Source organism: Neodiprion pinetum, chromosome 2 (genome assembly GCF_021155775.2).
Source record: "Neodiprion pinetum isolate iyNeoPine1 chromosome 2, iyNeoPine1.2, whole genome shotgun sequence".
Classification (NCBI taxonomy): domain Eukaryota; kingdom Metazoa; phylum Arthropoda; class Insecta; order Hymenoptera; family Diprionidae; genus Neodiprion; species Neodiprion pinetum.
In genome coordinates this window covers 30,064,890-30,081,921 of record NC_060233.1, presented here as the reverse complement: position 1 = coordinate 30,081,921, position 17,032 = coordinate 30,064,890, and positions in this window count along the sequence as shown.

The window sequence follows — 17,032 nt, the reverse complement described above, 5'->3', positions numbered from 1 at the left end:
GAGGGAATAAAGAAACGGATTTTATTCAAAATTGCAGGAAGAAAGGGACGCATCAGGTTTTTTGGTAAAACGTATTTTGCAAAGTGCAGAATTTACTCTAGAAACAGTGGAAATCACTGTCTGCAGAGCAAAACCCGCGAAATTTATAGTAAAAAATATATTTGATATGGGTATTTTTCTACCAAGACCCTTGACGTGTCCCGCTTTTCCTGCAGTTCTGAGTAAATTCTGCTCTTATTCGTCTCACCGTGTAGGTGTACCTATTTTTGTATACTAGTTTTGGAATATACGCAAGATTTCAAGAAATGAAGGCAAATGATTTTTCTATTAAGACAAACTGTTTTAGGTAATAAGTACACAAGAAGGATTAATAAGTATACAACCTTTGCACTAATAAGAAGCGCTTCTTCTACCCTCCTAAATCAAAGAAATGTAAGCGTCGCGTTGTAGATATTACATTCGCTAAATAAAATTTCACAAGTTCACTGCGCGATGCCTTTAACCTTTTACGGAACGCTGAGATAAATATGAATAAGTAAGATTCTCAAAACAAAAATAGCTCCCAATTACCCTTGGACAACTTCGGAATTATCGTGTGCCGTTCGATGAAAATGCAGCATAAAACGTATTTAACCGAACAAATATGCCAGAAGTTAGATTGACTGTTATCAGTTCATTTCAAACAATATATACGTCATTTTCAACATTTTACGTACGGTCGTTCAAAATGACGTACGTTCTCGCAACGAATGCCATATCTACCGTCAGAATTGCAATCGAAAGTTAAAAAGCGCATTATGCTTCCCACTCACGCGCACGCCTCGATCTAAAATTGCTCATTCGGTAGCGAGTTGACGGGACAACAACGGTGGATTTCTGTCCAACTAACTCAATTATTATTTTATTCTTTTTTTTCGTCCAATAATTTTGTCTCTGGCTTTGAGCCCGCGATAAACATAATGGAAATATAAGCTTGAACCGGATTCTTGTGGGCACCAAGCCTGCAGAGATGAATGCATAGTAGTTGCCTCGGTGTTGGATCGAATTGAAATCATACGCAGTACTCACGGTACACAAGGAAGCTACCCTTATCGCAGAGTTTACAGATTTACGTAACTTCTATACGAGAACGCAGTGGGCTGTATGAAAAGGATTGTCTGCAGAGGATGAAGATACGGGGGCGAGCGGAAACGCTAAGTGACTACGAGACATACACTTTGTATTATAATCAAAAGTTTTCTCATTTCCCCGGTAAATGCAAACCATCATACGACATAACAGAAATGAACACGAAGGTCAACACCAAGCGTGACATTTGTAAAGGAATCGTTCTAATCAACTCCGAAAACTGCGTTTGCGTAACTAATTCCGGCACTTTAATTCATTCATCTTTACCGCCGCATCGTGCATACCTGTGTAATTTTGTCGTACAAGTCTGCACCTGCAACATATCTCGAGTCAAAAATAATCCATCATACGTTGGAAATGATATTCGCCTTGTGTAAATTTCTACACGCTTTTTCAGTCCCCGCGACGTGGGTGTAAATGGAAAAAATACATGGCGAAACCGACTCGAGACAATATCGGACAAACCACTTTTAGGATCCAGATGTTCGACAGTTATGAAACAGGATACAAACTCGAATCGGACCCGTGTTGTTATTTATTGATGATTATGTTCGCTTACTTATTCAGCTATGTATTTTTCAGAACCTGTTTCCCATCTCTCATATTTATTCCAGTACCAGGATCTCTCACTTGGATGACATATGTAATGACACGAATCAACGTATGTCTTTATCTGTGCCCTCTTCTACCCACCCGAAAATTTTTATGAAATGGGTGAACCGACCAATTTTTCAAACGCGATAACGGATTGTACCCACTCGGGATTTTTCAAAAATTCATTTTTTTTCAATTTCATTTTCGCAATGTACACACATTCAAGTACATACGAACAGAAAATTTCATGTCGATCTGACAAATATTCTCTAAGTTACGCGCGCATTTGCAAAGCCGCCTCGGAGCGTTTGAAAGTGCTTGCGAAATTTTTAACCCGTTTTCTCAAAACTATGTTTTCAAAGTCGATCGGCAAGATTTCTCGGAAAGGGCTGAACCAATCGGTCTCAAATTCTTACGCAAGCTTTATGGATATATTTTTTAGTCCTTGATCGAAGGTTTTTTTTTCACCGATAAATATTTTCCATTTCATAAATAGATTAAGGCGAAAATTTTAATGGAAAATCAAATTATTTTTTTCGAGAAACCGCTGTTTTGTGAAAAATTAATATTTTTATTATTCCTTCGATGAAAGACCAGATAATACCTTGTATTAACTGAATCCTTTTTGTTTTTTCATTTCGGATGATCCAGTCCAGAGATATCTCGCTCACCGCAAGACGCTTCTTTTCAGAGGTGCTCCCAGAGATTGGCTATATAGCAGCTTTAAAAAACATTATTTTTACAAATGAAAAATATCAGAACCAATTTCAATGTTACGCCAATATATATATATAAATTTTTATACTAATAAATGGAAATGTCTCCTTATAAAAAATCCTTGAAAAGTCGCATTCTTCCAACCTGCTGACTAGGTATAACCCCATAAATTAATGCCTACGGATGATTTGTACCGTCATGCATTATACGTTTGCAGTGAATGAGATTATTTATACACTAGTGTGAAAAATCACTTGTACACTATGACAGAGTAAGACTATTCGATGATTAACCCTGTATGCGCCTTCGAGCTCTGCAGAGGTTCTATAGACATTTACGTAACGTCATCAAAGATGAGCTTCGTCGATATAGAATGTCGAGTGCACTAGATTATTGACGACTATAATCGGCCGTACGCAATACATGTAATTAGAAGTATCAGCGTTGATTCATTATCTCATGATAAAGAGATGTGCTCCAAAGCGGGGATTTACCAAGCGGAATTTCATTTGTATACTTCAATTAATCGAAGACAAGCTGCGTCTCTTTGCAGACTCGTCTGCACTCTGTGTCGTATTGTGTGATTATCTGTACAGCCCGGTATGATCGATTATTAAGCCGGTATATCTTGTAACTTATCGTTAGAGAAGAGACTGCTAATCTTGCGGATCGTGATGTTGCAGGGGATAGAAATTCCAAGTTACGTCCAAAGTCAATACGGTGTTAGGGTCGTTAATTCGGGATTAATTACATTAATAGCGTTGCATACAGGTGTATACACGCGGTACAGTCGGGTTGCGCAACTGCGATAAGAACTACTACAGGTCGTACCTGCAAACCCACAATCAGTTACGACGATAAAAGTCCGCCGATATAGGATGTGGCCACCTAGCTACACGTACGGTGAAGAGACAGGCAGATCTCACTGTGCGATTATTTTCAGATAGGTCGTAATAACGGTTGAGGAGTGCAGTCGAAGTCAATTGAAACGATTTACCTTAATTTTATTTGTTCAATGCCAATAGTACCTGTAACTTATGTTTTTCACCCGATTTCAACGAATTGCTATCCATTTAACATTTTCACAAACTAAATAATCATTCGCGATGTATTTTTATAAGCAGTAGGTATTGAAATATTTTTCACGGAGGCGAACGTTTGCAATGAAAAAAATAATACATTATTATGGTCCCATTTATGTATATATAATATTTATTGCGATCGTGCAGGCTTTTTCATTCCTATTCTCAGATTTATTCCATTTTTGCCATGCCATGTTGGAAAAATATTTTTTCAACAAACTTAAGTCCGTCAATTTTAGAAAATACAATTATTACATGCTGGTAACGTTTGTGACGTAATTTGTTTGCTTCAACGTGTTTTTACTCGACTGCGAACTCGATGAGTCCATAATAATTAGATTAACATAAGCGTTACGATTCCCAATAGACGTACCAGGATAACGAGGTTCATAGAACTCCTCCCACTCTGATTCACAGCTCCGGATCCGTCCTTCCGATGTATCAATACATTTCGTTCCTAGAGTAGCTATTATGTTTCCATAGAGGAGTCACTGCCATTTTTTGTATTTTCTTTTCCACCTGGTTCAGAGATTTTAATTAAAAGTCGATGCATGTTGAACTCGCTAATATAAAAGCTGCGTTATATTTTTACATAAAAATTACCAAATAAATTTTAATTCTTCAGGATTATTATTATTATAACACGACGATTTTCCCTGATGTTCACTGCGGACTGAATAACCATCGTTTAAATGCTCGATTATTCATTCCGATCAGTCGACGACTCTGCGTCATCATGATTATGAACACTGGAATAAAGTACCGCCGCAGTCTTTATACTCTGTGAAATTGTCCGATCAACAGTGTGCCTAAGAGTTGAGCTTTTCAAATTTCGACAAGCTGATAACTTATCCGGGCAGATGCGTATATTTGTCAGAGACATAATGTTGATTAATTAATTAATTGTAAGCCAGAGAGACAATGCCCGTCAGACCCATTTATTGCTTGTTTTGCCGAGAATGACGATTATTTGAACAATAACTGAATATCCTTACAAAATTTAGACTCAACGAGGTTAATACGTAATCGCACAGCGCCGTATTGAAAAGAGTATACACATATTGTGGCAGCGAGATTAATAAACGAATGACACAACAACCTTTGCTATTGGAGAAACGTCTCATGCCATCAGTTACCTCACCGAAACCATCTAGTAATCCGATATTTCTGCTAGTCCGTGGTGAAATTCATCATATTATTAACCACCGTGTGAATTATATACGTAGCAGTGTTTTCATACGTGTGTCAGAGATTGCCGTTATCCTGCAATGCATCTGTAGAATCAGTGCCGTGTAGTAATTGTTTCGACGAATCTGTATTCTTTAACGCTTATCCGGCAGCCTTATAAGTCTACGTTTTCTTTGGTTTGCAGTAGGTAATAGAAAAATAAGACATTTTTATAGTACATAAACGAGAATCTGGGAATTACTATTGACAATAATTGCATCACCCATCTATAATTCCTATTTTTTCCTTGCCAGTTACTGTACATGGTACATGGCATTAAAATAAAACGTGCAAGACATTTTTTATACGTTGATGCGATTCCGCAATTCCTGCAGTGTTTCGAAAAATCACTGTCAAAAACGGTCCGCGATCCGATACAAAATCGCGCACGGAATCCTAAACGATTGAAATTTCCAGGGTGCACTATTCGTTCTGCATAGCAATCGATCGCGACCACGTCTCGTAACTTCAACCACTGCTTTTGACCTCGCTTTTAAATCACGGCGAGAATAATGTGACGTTTGCATCAATCCGGTTATTCAATCTGATGATGTTCGATCATTAAAATAAACGAAAGTGATTCTCAAACTTTTATGCTTAAAAAATAATTTAGCAAGAGATTTTTTTCAAATCGTTCTCCGCGTGTCTGATAATACAGGTATATACGTACAGTTTCAATAATAGGAGAGAGCATATCCTATCAGTAAATAAATTTTCTTGAAGACCTCAACTTCCCGAGCATATTGTAAGCGCGACAGTAACGACAAAATGAAAATAGCTGTGAAACGTGCGCAAGCACATAAGATTACCACTTATTATTTTAGTTTAAGAATAAATGGGTCTCGCGACGTCTAAATCTAATTTAGGAAAAAAGGAAAAACAGTTTAAAAAATCTCCCCACGACCATAAGTGAAAGAACACCTCTACTGTATAATAGAAATGATTCGACAAAAAAAAAAAAAAACAGTCGTCTTATTAGTGTTCACCGTCGTTGGCTGTACAAATGATACTATCAAAGATTTTCCAAACGTTTACGGTTCGGTCCATTTATCCTTAATTAGAACGTGAGCACGAGGTGATAAACGCGAGCTCCTCTTGCGGCCCCCGCAAATTATAACTACTTCACTCAAATTGTATCTGACATTAATTAACAAATGTCGTGTCGACTGCGTTACAGTTGAGTAGGGGATGAGTTTTGGTCTATTATTCACTTTGCAACACGGGCATAAGTCTACACGTGTATATTACAATAATTGTAACCTGTCCTATTATTATCACGGTAATCATCTAACCCAATTAGAATTCCAATTACGCTGCAGCCGTGTAGAGTCGACACATGCATTATATAAATCGACGTGAATAATCGGCACATATGTATTTCCGCATATGCTGCTGCACGATGTCAATCTCGTCAATTCGACGTACGAGCATCGAACTGCACGTGTGGTGAGATTATTTTGGGTTTGGTAAGCCAACTACACACGGTGTGATGCATATTATCATCTGTCATCAGCAGGCCTGTGTAATGTTGAAAAAATTTTCACCGTTTTTTCAAAATTAATTTATCGTATAATTATGTTAAGCTTGAAACACAGATGTTCGTTGAATATTTCATCTTATCTTCCGATACCTTTCAACGTTTTAAAATGAACCGATTATCCTAACGCTCGGTTTCTAATGAATTATCGATAACGCTCGTCTTAAAGAATTACGTGAAACCGAACGACGTTATACCAACTCTATATTCACTCGTGAAAATGTTTTTCTCCGAGCTTCAGGCTGATGAAGGCGGGTAAGATTTTGTTTGATAGTCTCGGCTCGTTAATGACCGCCTGCCGGGTAATACGATAACCAAATATCAACGAGGTATACAAGCATCGAGAACAAAATATTACCGAGAAAATGCGCTGGCCGCTCCAGAAAACAACTCCATCTTTCCTTCTCCAATTTCAACTTGATAATTAAGCCTCTCGTTAGAAGAGAATATCGTAAGATTAATTCTGAATTACTGTAAATTTCGTCGGTGATTGTAGCGCTATTTATAAAATGTAATACCCTGTCGTAAATTTGTTTAGCGTTGATAATCGATAAGAGTACGCACGGAATTTAATCGCAAAAAGTCAACTGGGCCATTTTTCAGTCGATTTGAGGTATTGTCATTCCGTGTTACTCAACCATACCAAACATCTATCTTACATTTGCAAAAACCAAACTATCGCATGTTTGAAAATTAATCTTTCGTAATTCGCTCGTTGCGTTGAACGGTTTTAACTTATATTTTTAACCAGATGGTTCTACCTCTAATTTTTCACATTAAATCTGATTAATCCCCTCGAACTTAATCCGGCGGGATAACAAGTTTGAGCAATATTCAAATCGCGCGGGGCCGCGTTTAAGTGCAAGCGAAGGTTAATCCGGTGTGATAATATCGTTCGATGAATTAGAAATACCCATACATCTGGAATAGTGCTAACGCCTAGAATGCTGCTCCCATAAATCTTGTCCCTCTCTGAAGTAACAATAATGTTTGATGTAATAATAATCAAAGCTACGATCGTTACTCGTTGCGGTGACAAAAAGCAGCGAGGTCCGATTTAGGCAGTCCGCGAGTCTTGAATAAATCGTCGACGACTTGTCAGATGCAAATTAGTCCTGATACGTATAATATTATAGTACAAGTATAATATATAATGGATCCGGATCTGCTCCCGCGCTTTGGATCCAGTTCTTCGAGGCACTCGTGGATCGAGCCTTAAACAACTATCGGTGAGCAACAACCTCGTCGCTTCGTTCGACGGGAGAAGAGGTCGAAAGACGATTGTGCTGATACGCGTTCAGGTGGACGATAGTAAAATAAGAATCAACGCGTTATACGTGCGTTCGTATTGTACACAAATCCTAAAAAGAACGAATAAAAATGCCAATCCGCTGAATGGAGCAAAAAATTTTAGAAAAAGAGGACAGAACGAATATATAGAGCGGGAAAGAAATAGAAATATAGCAGCCAAGGCCGTGGCATGGTCCGTCTTTCAGCCTCTAGAAACACTCGGTATAATTACACTTCCTACATTTCGTTCGAGGCGGACTGAACAGCTCTGTGATATGCGACATAAGCTCAGGTCTGGGGTCGTGAAATATAAATGGAAGACGAGCGGTGAAATTACTCTCGAGTAGTTAAACACGCGATTAGTACACGGCAATATACATTGCACGTATTACGTGTACACATAGAAGCCCAAGGAGAGTGGAGTATGGATCACATGCCGAAAACAAAGAAAATTGCCCGCTATGTTCCACGGATGCTCAGAGATCCAAAATACATGTCACGAAAGCCAACCCTGATTGCTCAAATTCGTACAAAACTTAGCTTACTCTTTGGCCTGCCGCAAGCTCCGTGAATTCGTTCGCAGATTGAGGACCTGGCAGGAATACTGAGAACCGTACCGAATCGAATTCAACCATTTTCTCACGCAGATATGGAAAATTCTTAGCATATTGCCACAAAGAAAAATATATCCTATTTCCCTCATTGCGGATACTGGGTAATTGAAGAGGAATACGCGGATGGGTACTAGGATATGAAAATACTTGCCACGTCCTTGTCGTTTTGTGCCTCATATATTCAGCTGCAATTCTGGACTATAACCGTGAAATTTGCATACAAGATCGAGCACCCTGATTAAGGCACGATACAGGTCCAACCATTTTTCAACGAAGTCACTCAAGATTCAAGGTTGGGTTACGGTGGCGGTTGTTGGTAAATATCGCGTGGCGTAAACGCAGGCCTGCAGCAATATGAAAGATGAAGAAAAAAAATTTGTATAATTGAAAGGCATTAATATCGAGGGTAGAGACAAGGGGAGAGAGCAAAAGCGACGCGACGATCGAAGGAGCATGAAAATCTTGTTTTTGCAATACGCGTTTGTCGCTCGGTGTGGGCGTGATTATAAAATGCACGGCGTATAGCGAGCACACGCACGAGATAAACCAGATCGAAAAACGAAGCCAGAACAAGGCGAAGGTCACGCGGTACTTTCAAACCGCAACCTTCATGGGCTAACGTCTGAAATAATTTTTATTTCTTCGGTGCGGGAAAAACTAAGACAATAACCCCATGAGAAATCGCTCGCACTCTCGTTATATGAATATAATATTTATGTATACATATACAGAACAGACGTATGGAAATCTCTTCCGTTCTCTCGCAAGTGTTGTATTCGAATCAAGGTGGAAGTTATCGGGGCTGACACGAAGGCGTGTTTTTTACGCCGGATCTTAATCCTGGAATAGCCGGAGTTCCTTGATCCGGTGAAGCTTGATCGATTAGTCTGCAAACTTGGTACAATGTGATCAACTGATCAATGTGGCGACGATTCGGCTGCATCGGCTCTCCGAGGAGCAATCACAGTGGATTTGTTATTACGCAAAGCTGCCTCGTACCTTACGATATCGATTCGAATCCCGGAAACTTGACTGTTCACTGATCTTCATTGATCATTACAGCGATGCGTTGCGATCCGGCCAAAGGACGATTAAATAATCGAAAAATCGTCGAAGAGACGATTTCTAAGCAATCGATTTTCGTGTTTCTCCTACTCCGTCTACGATCTCATCCTCCTTCTATTCCTCGTCGGTATACAAGAAATTTTCCATATTACTCACCGCAGAATTTATACTGGAAAAGTGGTTAGAAATAAATTCCAATTTAAATTTGTACGCGCGATATCGAGTCTGGTAAAACGTGCATGTAAAATGAGCTCACGATTATCTTTCAGATTGTTCGCGTCAATTGAGAATCGACGAGTGTCGATGATGTGACACGTGCAGATATTACACAATCGTCACGCGCCTGGCTGTTGCAGCCTCGAAATCTCCCGTAGCAAATAGAGCGAAGAATTTCTATCTTTGTTCACGCTCCTACCTGAAAGGGCGAAGGCGGTTCCATTGACGAAAACCGTACGGGAGAAACGAGCATATGAGAAACCATAGATAAGTTATCTCGACGTGGAACAGTTACGCGAGCTTTTTTACCGATATTTCGAACCTTTAATCTATTTTCAAAAGTGGCCGGTACGTGCAAACTGCCAATACACCTTCGGGTGGAGCGTGAACGCTAACCACCCGCGAAAATAGAGTTTAACCGTGCGATCGCTAATGGGATTGGCACGGTGGTTTGCCCCACGTTTTCATTACGTGTCATAGAAACATCTGAAGCGGTGGATAATATATAACCGGGCAAAACCCGAGTCTTCCTTTGGATAAGTAAAATGGAGAACCAAGGGAAAGAGGAAAAGCAATGCGATTCGAAATATTCCTCAACTGTCCGGTTGTCGTAAACAAAAGATTATAATGTACGTGATTTTACGATTTATGAAAGAATTAAAAAAATGAGGGTTAAAGCGATGATAAAAATTGTCCGCAAATTATAGTCGTCAGAATTGCGAAGCCGCGAAACTTTCGTGACAACTTACAGCTCGACGTTTACATGTGAATCAGTTTCGAAACTCACCATGCCGAGTCTAATGTTTATTCTTAAATTTTCACAAATCGATGTTTACTCTTGTACAAACAACTATCTTACTTATAAATAATACGAGAAAATTTGTGTACGCGATTATCTTTTTCGATGGACCTTTCACGGGTACTCAAAGCCTGATGGAACAAAAATAAAATTGTGTTGGTAGTCACGCACCGTGAAATTACGTGGATGCCCCCGTAAGGATACCTAATTACAGGCAATTCATGGTACATATCTGGTCACGTGATATTCATTAATGCCTTTTTCCATGCCGGCTAACTTGTTCTCGGTCCGAAACAAAAATAATTCCGAAATTACCGAAATTAAGTAGCCGAAAGTACGAATATTGCTGTGTACCCCCAGTTGCATGTAATTAGGGGTCCTTCTGATGCGCATCCATGCAATGTCACCGTAAGTATTATACGACAAGTTCGTCATAAGTGCACAGGAACGTACCTTTAGTTACCTGCCACAGAACCCGTGTCAAAACACGTGGCTCAGAATTTTGCAACGTGCATGATACCACGGACAGACTTCCCCCTTTCTCTTTAGCTTCCCCCCATCTACCCACTCGGAGGTAAACTCAACACCGACACGAACAACGGCTTGAAGTCTTTCTACAACAACTACTACCTGTAACTTTGTACCGCGGCCAAAAGTTTCCAATAGCCCTGCGTCACAGGCACGTTTTCATTCCGCACACTCTGACGGCCCACTTACTTTCATCAAGGTTGAGAAAATATCCGTTATTTCCCCTCAAATTAATAGTTGTCAATTAACCCGTTGTTAGATGAAGTTATCTAAATTTTAAATGCGTATTTGTCCGGTCGCGTAAATGTCTCGACATGTTTTTTCCGCGAAAATAAACCTTCGGTCCAAATTTTGTTCTGCTTGAAGCATTATTTATTCAGATGCGTTATACAGTGCCGATAAAGTTCTTGGTCCTGGCGATGATAAAAAAATCTACCGTCGTACCGGATACGTCAAAATTATTTGTCAAAGACGTTTATATCGCTTATCCTACCGTATCTGCAGGTCTACAAGCAAATTCAATGTCAATCGAATAGAAATAAATAGTACATTTTATTACATCAGAATATTTCCATGTACGAAATTGCCCATGTGTGTTATTTCCTGAACTTTCATTTGCATTGTTTGCAACAAATTTATCAGCCTCAATGATAGAAACTTGCAACCATTTATTTGACAAAGGTGCAGTGAATAGTTTTATCACCAAAATGTCGCAGACTGTTGTATCATGCTGTAGGCGGAGTATTATCTACGTCAGCAACTCGCACGGGGAGACTTTTACTCTCGTTGATATAATTCAAAGAAGATGTTGCAGAAAATACTCGACGCTAGGATAAAAAGCTTGACCCTTGAGTTCATCGCCTCAATATACAGTTCGCACGAAACCGAAGTGTCTAGGCGTTATTACTGCATCCACGATGTTCTTGGCACCTGAACTTTTTTGTCCCGGTGTCGTCTCGAATGATAAAGACAACCATTAATTTTTTAATACATTTTTATCCGTTGAATTGGAATTTGGTAATTCGGGTTCCAAGTCTTTTTTCTTGTTTCTCTTTCCGTAATAAGAATAAAATTTTTACTGACAAAATCGTGATACCCTTAAAGTGGAACAATTTATTTTCTACATATTAGCGAAAAAATATGAAATCAATTATTAACAAATTAGTCGGACAATACGTTTGATAGGTAGTGGTAATTTTTTTTTTTTTGTTTTGTCAACCAATCTTCTAAACCAATTGCAGAGCATACTGAATTCTATTGGTTCCTTGCGTAGCATACCAATTCGCGTCGTAATGAAACGACTTTCGATATTTCGTCATTCGATCGAAGTCTACTACGAGAAACTTGTATCCGCGTGTAAATCGAAGACTACCAAGTTTATTTCGCCGTATAATTCTTACTTAAGTATTTCAAGCCTCGCTCCGAACAAAGTCAGAAAATACTAACCACGCGCTATTCGTATTGGCCATGATATATTCGAAATCAAATTATCGTCACTACAGTCACCCTTGCAATTATTAACGCTTTTCCATTTTAACTTTGAGAGGCAAAAAAAAAAAAAAACATGAGAAATTACACGCTCGCCAATCATGCGCCATTTCTCAAATTTCACGGTCTCAAATTTGTTGTTTCTTATTTCGTATCTCAAAGGAAAGCGTCGACGAGTTAGAAAGTAAGAATCCGAGTCACTCAAAAGAAGCTTTATGCTGTTTCACGAGATTCAAATGTAATACAATTGAACAAAATCATCGTCAATCGATAATAAACCTATTGCAGCGATGAAAGGTCGTTTTCACAAACGTGGGAAATAATTACTATACAACATAAGTTGTTCGTTCCCACTGGTACCTTAGAAGTTCCAAGGACTTCTTCACGCTTTGACATTCTGAGTGGTAAAAGCAGCGAAATACTTGAGAAAGAGTAGAAAATCATGTATTGTCAATTTACGATGTTTTCCGAAAGAAAACTCCGAAGTCCTCGCTAACAATAAGCTAGCTAAACCAATACCACGAACCATGAGAAGAATTCTAAAGACTCTTACGTGTGAAAGAAGACGCGTGTTTCTCCCACAGAAAGGGGCGAACCGGTAGGAGTAAAAACTAGGTACCCTATCTCCTGCCTCTTTGTACATCTAAGCGAGGTCTGCGTGCAAGTTATTTAAAATAATCCAGAATCGATTAGAACTAAACTAGAACCAGATTAACCCCCAATAAAGATATCTCGACCTTCCGTCCAAAATCAGCTTTGGTCTCACGACTTTAAACTTTTTACTATGGAGATTGAGCAGCTTTGAAGTGTTTTTTGTTTTATACAAGCGATGAGTGAACTCTTCAATTTTAATGGAAAATGTATTAAGTACAACAACTTCTCCCAGACTACGAATGTTCCGATTTCTCATCGTCATTCGACGCTTTATCTGGACAATTAAGACGTCTAGAACTCACATTTCGAGCACGCTTGACCAAAAATACACCAGATATTCCCTTTCTACGTGAAACGGTGAGTAACAAGGCGGCACAAGGGTCTCGTTCCGCTGATTCGTCGCCGGAACTTTCGGGACTTTTCCGAAAACAATTTCGTTTTGCGTTTCTTTGGCATGCCGTTGTGTACTCTACGGTGTATTCAGACAGACGCCATGCCTCCTTATTTCGCGAAATTAAACAGCTCAGATATTTTAGTCGTCATTGATAGTATATCTACAACATAGTCTGCCAAAACTCCCTGAGGTTGTACAACCCGCGAAGAGGATATAATTACGCGGTCAATTCCATATAATGAACAAGCAAACATGATCGGTCATGACCCGAGAAAGATGGGTTCGTGCCCCCAACCTGTAAATTGATATGCTTCGAGTCCAGTCAAACTTCACCGAACCATGCGAATCTCGGTAGCGTCTAATCGGTTTTGAATTCGTGAATCGGACTTGTCCACGTTCCAAGAATCTGAGGATCGATAACCCATCTAAACATCAAACGTCCGATCTCTCGGGATTTCTTGACTCTGGTGATATTGCCCTTTGGCACATCCAAGTTGCCATAACACACCTGAGACAGCCAAACCAAGCAAGATATTTATATGTGTGGGTACTGATTAGCAGAACTGCGATAGAATGTATATTTCGGATATGAGAACGTTGATTAAGTTTGAGAAATTTCGAGTCCTCGATATCGTAGCGAAAGCATACATATCACCTCAGAATATGTGTCGAATTTTCTCATAGATACAGGATTAAATAAATTTGAAAGCGTTCAAGCCGCAGTTAACATTCGAAGATACCGTTCTGTATCATTGTTGAGATTTCAATTCATCTCGAAGATACTTCGAAAAGTCGATTAAACTTTTATATGAGTTTTTAGACACAGATTCGAAAGAATTCCATGATTACCGGATACCATGAAAATTCACCGAATCGTAAGTGTATATGCACTGATTTTTTCAGTAGTATACTTATAACCGGAAATTAGTGAATTTTCACTAATTTAAATTTAGAGCGCGCTAAACAGTGACTTCTCGGCTGCGTGTAAAATAAAATTCGTGACACTATAAGCATGTAAGGACCTTAATTTGATGATTGTAGCAACTGGCCAACTGTGAAATTTCAACAAAGCTGCTTGTTGAGAAACTCTGAGATCAAATTTTGAATAAAAGGAACTTGAGTAACCGAAATGTTCTTTGCAATAACAATAATGAATCAATTGAGATGATTTAAATAATTGAAAATCATAGCGAATAGCTTGAAATCACGTGACAACGTTGATAAGTCACGGGGCAAGCGTTGGAAATCATGAAAATTCTGGTAATAATTAAGTCTTGCGGCAGTCAGCGCCAAATATGTAGTTTCACTTGAGTGAAATTCTATTGATTTTCATCTTATCTCGTGCTTTCGTTGATTATCAGTTTACCAAGTGATTTCTCACGATTTCCTGTGTTTCTGTCCTGCGATCCGGAAATCATAAAAAATCGCACAGAAATCTGAAAGTCAATGACAATGAATTGGAATCGTTAATTTGATTTCCAAGTAAGTAGCCCCTCGACTATTTCCATTGTACGGCGATCAATTTTGAAAGGACCACCGGATCGAGCCCCACCGATAGCGCGATAGTTTATTAATCCTCTCTCCTCGGATCTTCCAATGCAGTCCAATATTCGGATGAATATTAATAATACATCGGGCAACAGCTTGACGTGGGTAAGGGCTTACGACCGCCCGGATATTCATAACCGGCTTGTCTATAGAGCATCATCATCGAACACGGGGGTTGGCATCAGCGTCGGTGCCGTTCCTCACGTGGATGCCGACGCTTGCGCACGGGGTTCGTCGACGGAAGGTATAAGTAACGCGCAGCATCCCTCAAAATCTCAGTCTACCTGCACTCGGTGGCAAGCAACTGCGAGGCCAAAAGCACCGACGCAAACCGAGTCACAGTTGTCATAAATATCACGCGAAAAATTATGCTCATTAAAATAAGAAACAATCGATCTCCCGGCCGAGTGTTTACTGTGTTGTTGATTACACATAAGTTGACCGGAGCAGCGTGAAACGACATCGGCGTATAATATAAAAAACAAACCCCAAGAAGCATTGAACCGTACTTCAGTGTACAGAGAGTGCAGGGTGAAAAAAGACTTGGACGAGCGTTCGAAAAGGAACGACGAGACATCGCCTGGATATCGACTCGCACACCTGGATATCCCAAGGAATCACGTCGTTTTGGTAAACCCGGGATTACCCGACTGGCACAAATCGCTACCAACGATTGTTGTTCATCCGGCATCTTCGCCAACGGCAATGGAGGAATCGACGATGCTGACGAACGCGAGGAGTCGAGTTTCCCGAAAGCACAACCGGCGCTCGGAATTCATCGACGAATGCAGCACGGACAGCGGATGCAGCAACAGCAGAAGCATCGGAAGCGGTGAGCGTATTTGCGGAGGCGGAAGATCACCGCGTCGCCACAATTACCTGGAGCTACGCGGCCATTTCGCAACGTCGTACTCGCAGGAGCGGCTGCCCCGCAGTTTCAGAAGCTGCAACAGGGACAGGCACAGCAGTAAATCATCGAGATCCTGGAGTCCGAGTGACGGCCGAGATTCCACCGACTACGATCAGTCGTCACCGCACTCATCGAGTTCCTCCGACGATCGCAGGAGCGACAGCGATTCGACGACGAAGCAATCCTCGACCATCGACACACTCCGCAGGGCCTTCCGGACCCTCAAGATATCGTGGCGCGATACGGAGAAGAAAAAACACGCGAAAAAATCACGAAAGAGCATACTGAGAAGCCCAGTCTCCTACACCTACGTGCGGGGCCTTTCCGGACTCCCGACTCACCGTGTGCCCAGAAATTCAACACCGAAGACAATACTGCCGTGCGTATGTCAAAAGATTATCAGATTGAACCGGTAGTAAGTTTGGTTGATATTGGAAAAATTTTTTATTCGATACGCAGGTATCAATGACTTTGAAAATGAGATGTTTTCCAATCCGGTAAATCGTATACATGATACTTCGCGTGTATGCGCATCGTTGGAGTAACGAAATTCTGAGTAAAACAAGGAATATTTTCTTACTTCGTTGAAAAGAAAACTTGGGAAAACAAACGATAAATATCAAGAGTGGAGAAAGAGGGGAAAAAAAAGAACAAAAAAGACAGTTGAAAAAACATGAAAATATTTGCGAGATGTAGGTTAGATGCTGGGATCAAAATATCACTCGATTTAGGTTGGCGTATTAACGTGAGCACATCACAAGGGTATATATAAATGCACACACAGAAATGTATAATTATATAATATCGTATACGAATTATAGTTGCATTAGATAAATCACGATCCGTTTTACCCGTAGGGTAAATAATTTGGCAGTATGTGTACCTAACTGATTAACGGGGCTATCGATTTAAGTAGCAATTCTCGGGAGGATCTGTATTCGTGGCATTTAACGTTACAACTTACTATCGAAAAAGTGTATGAATGTAGCCCGTATTGACCTAACGTCTCTGGGTGGGTGGGGGTCAAAACTTAGACGGGTCGGTATTTCGAATAGCCGATACATCGAAACTTCAAACAAGTGCAAAACAAAATAACGTAAATCAGGATTTCGAACTGTTCATCTTTCGTTATTTTACTTTCGCATGTTTGAAATTTCGGAACATCGGCCTTTTGAAATGTTGACCCTTCTAAGTTTTGACCCCCACCTATGTCCTTCTTTGACTATATTCTGTATTAGTCC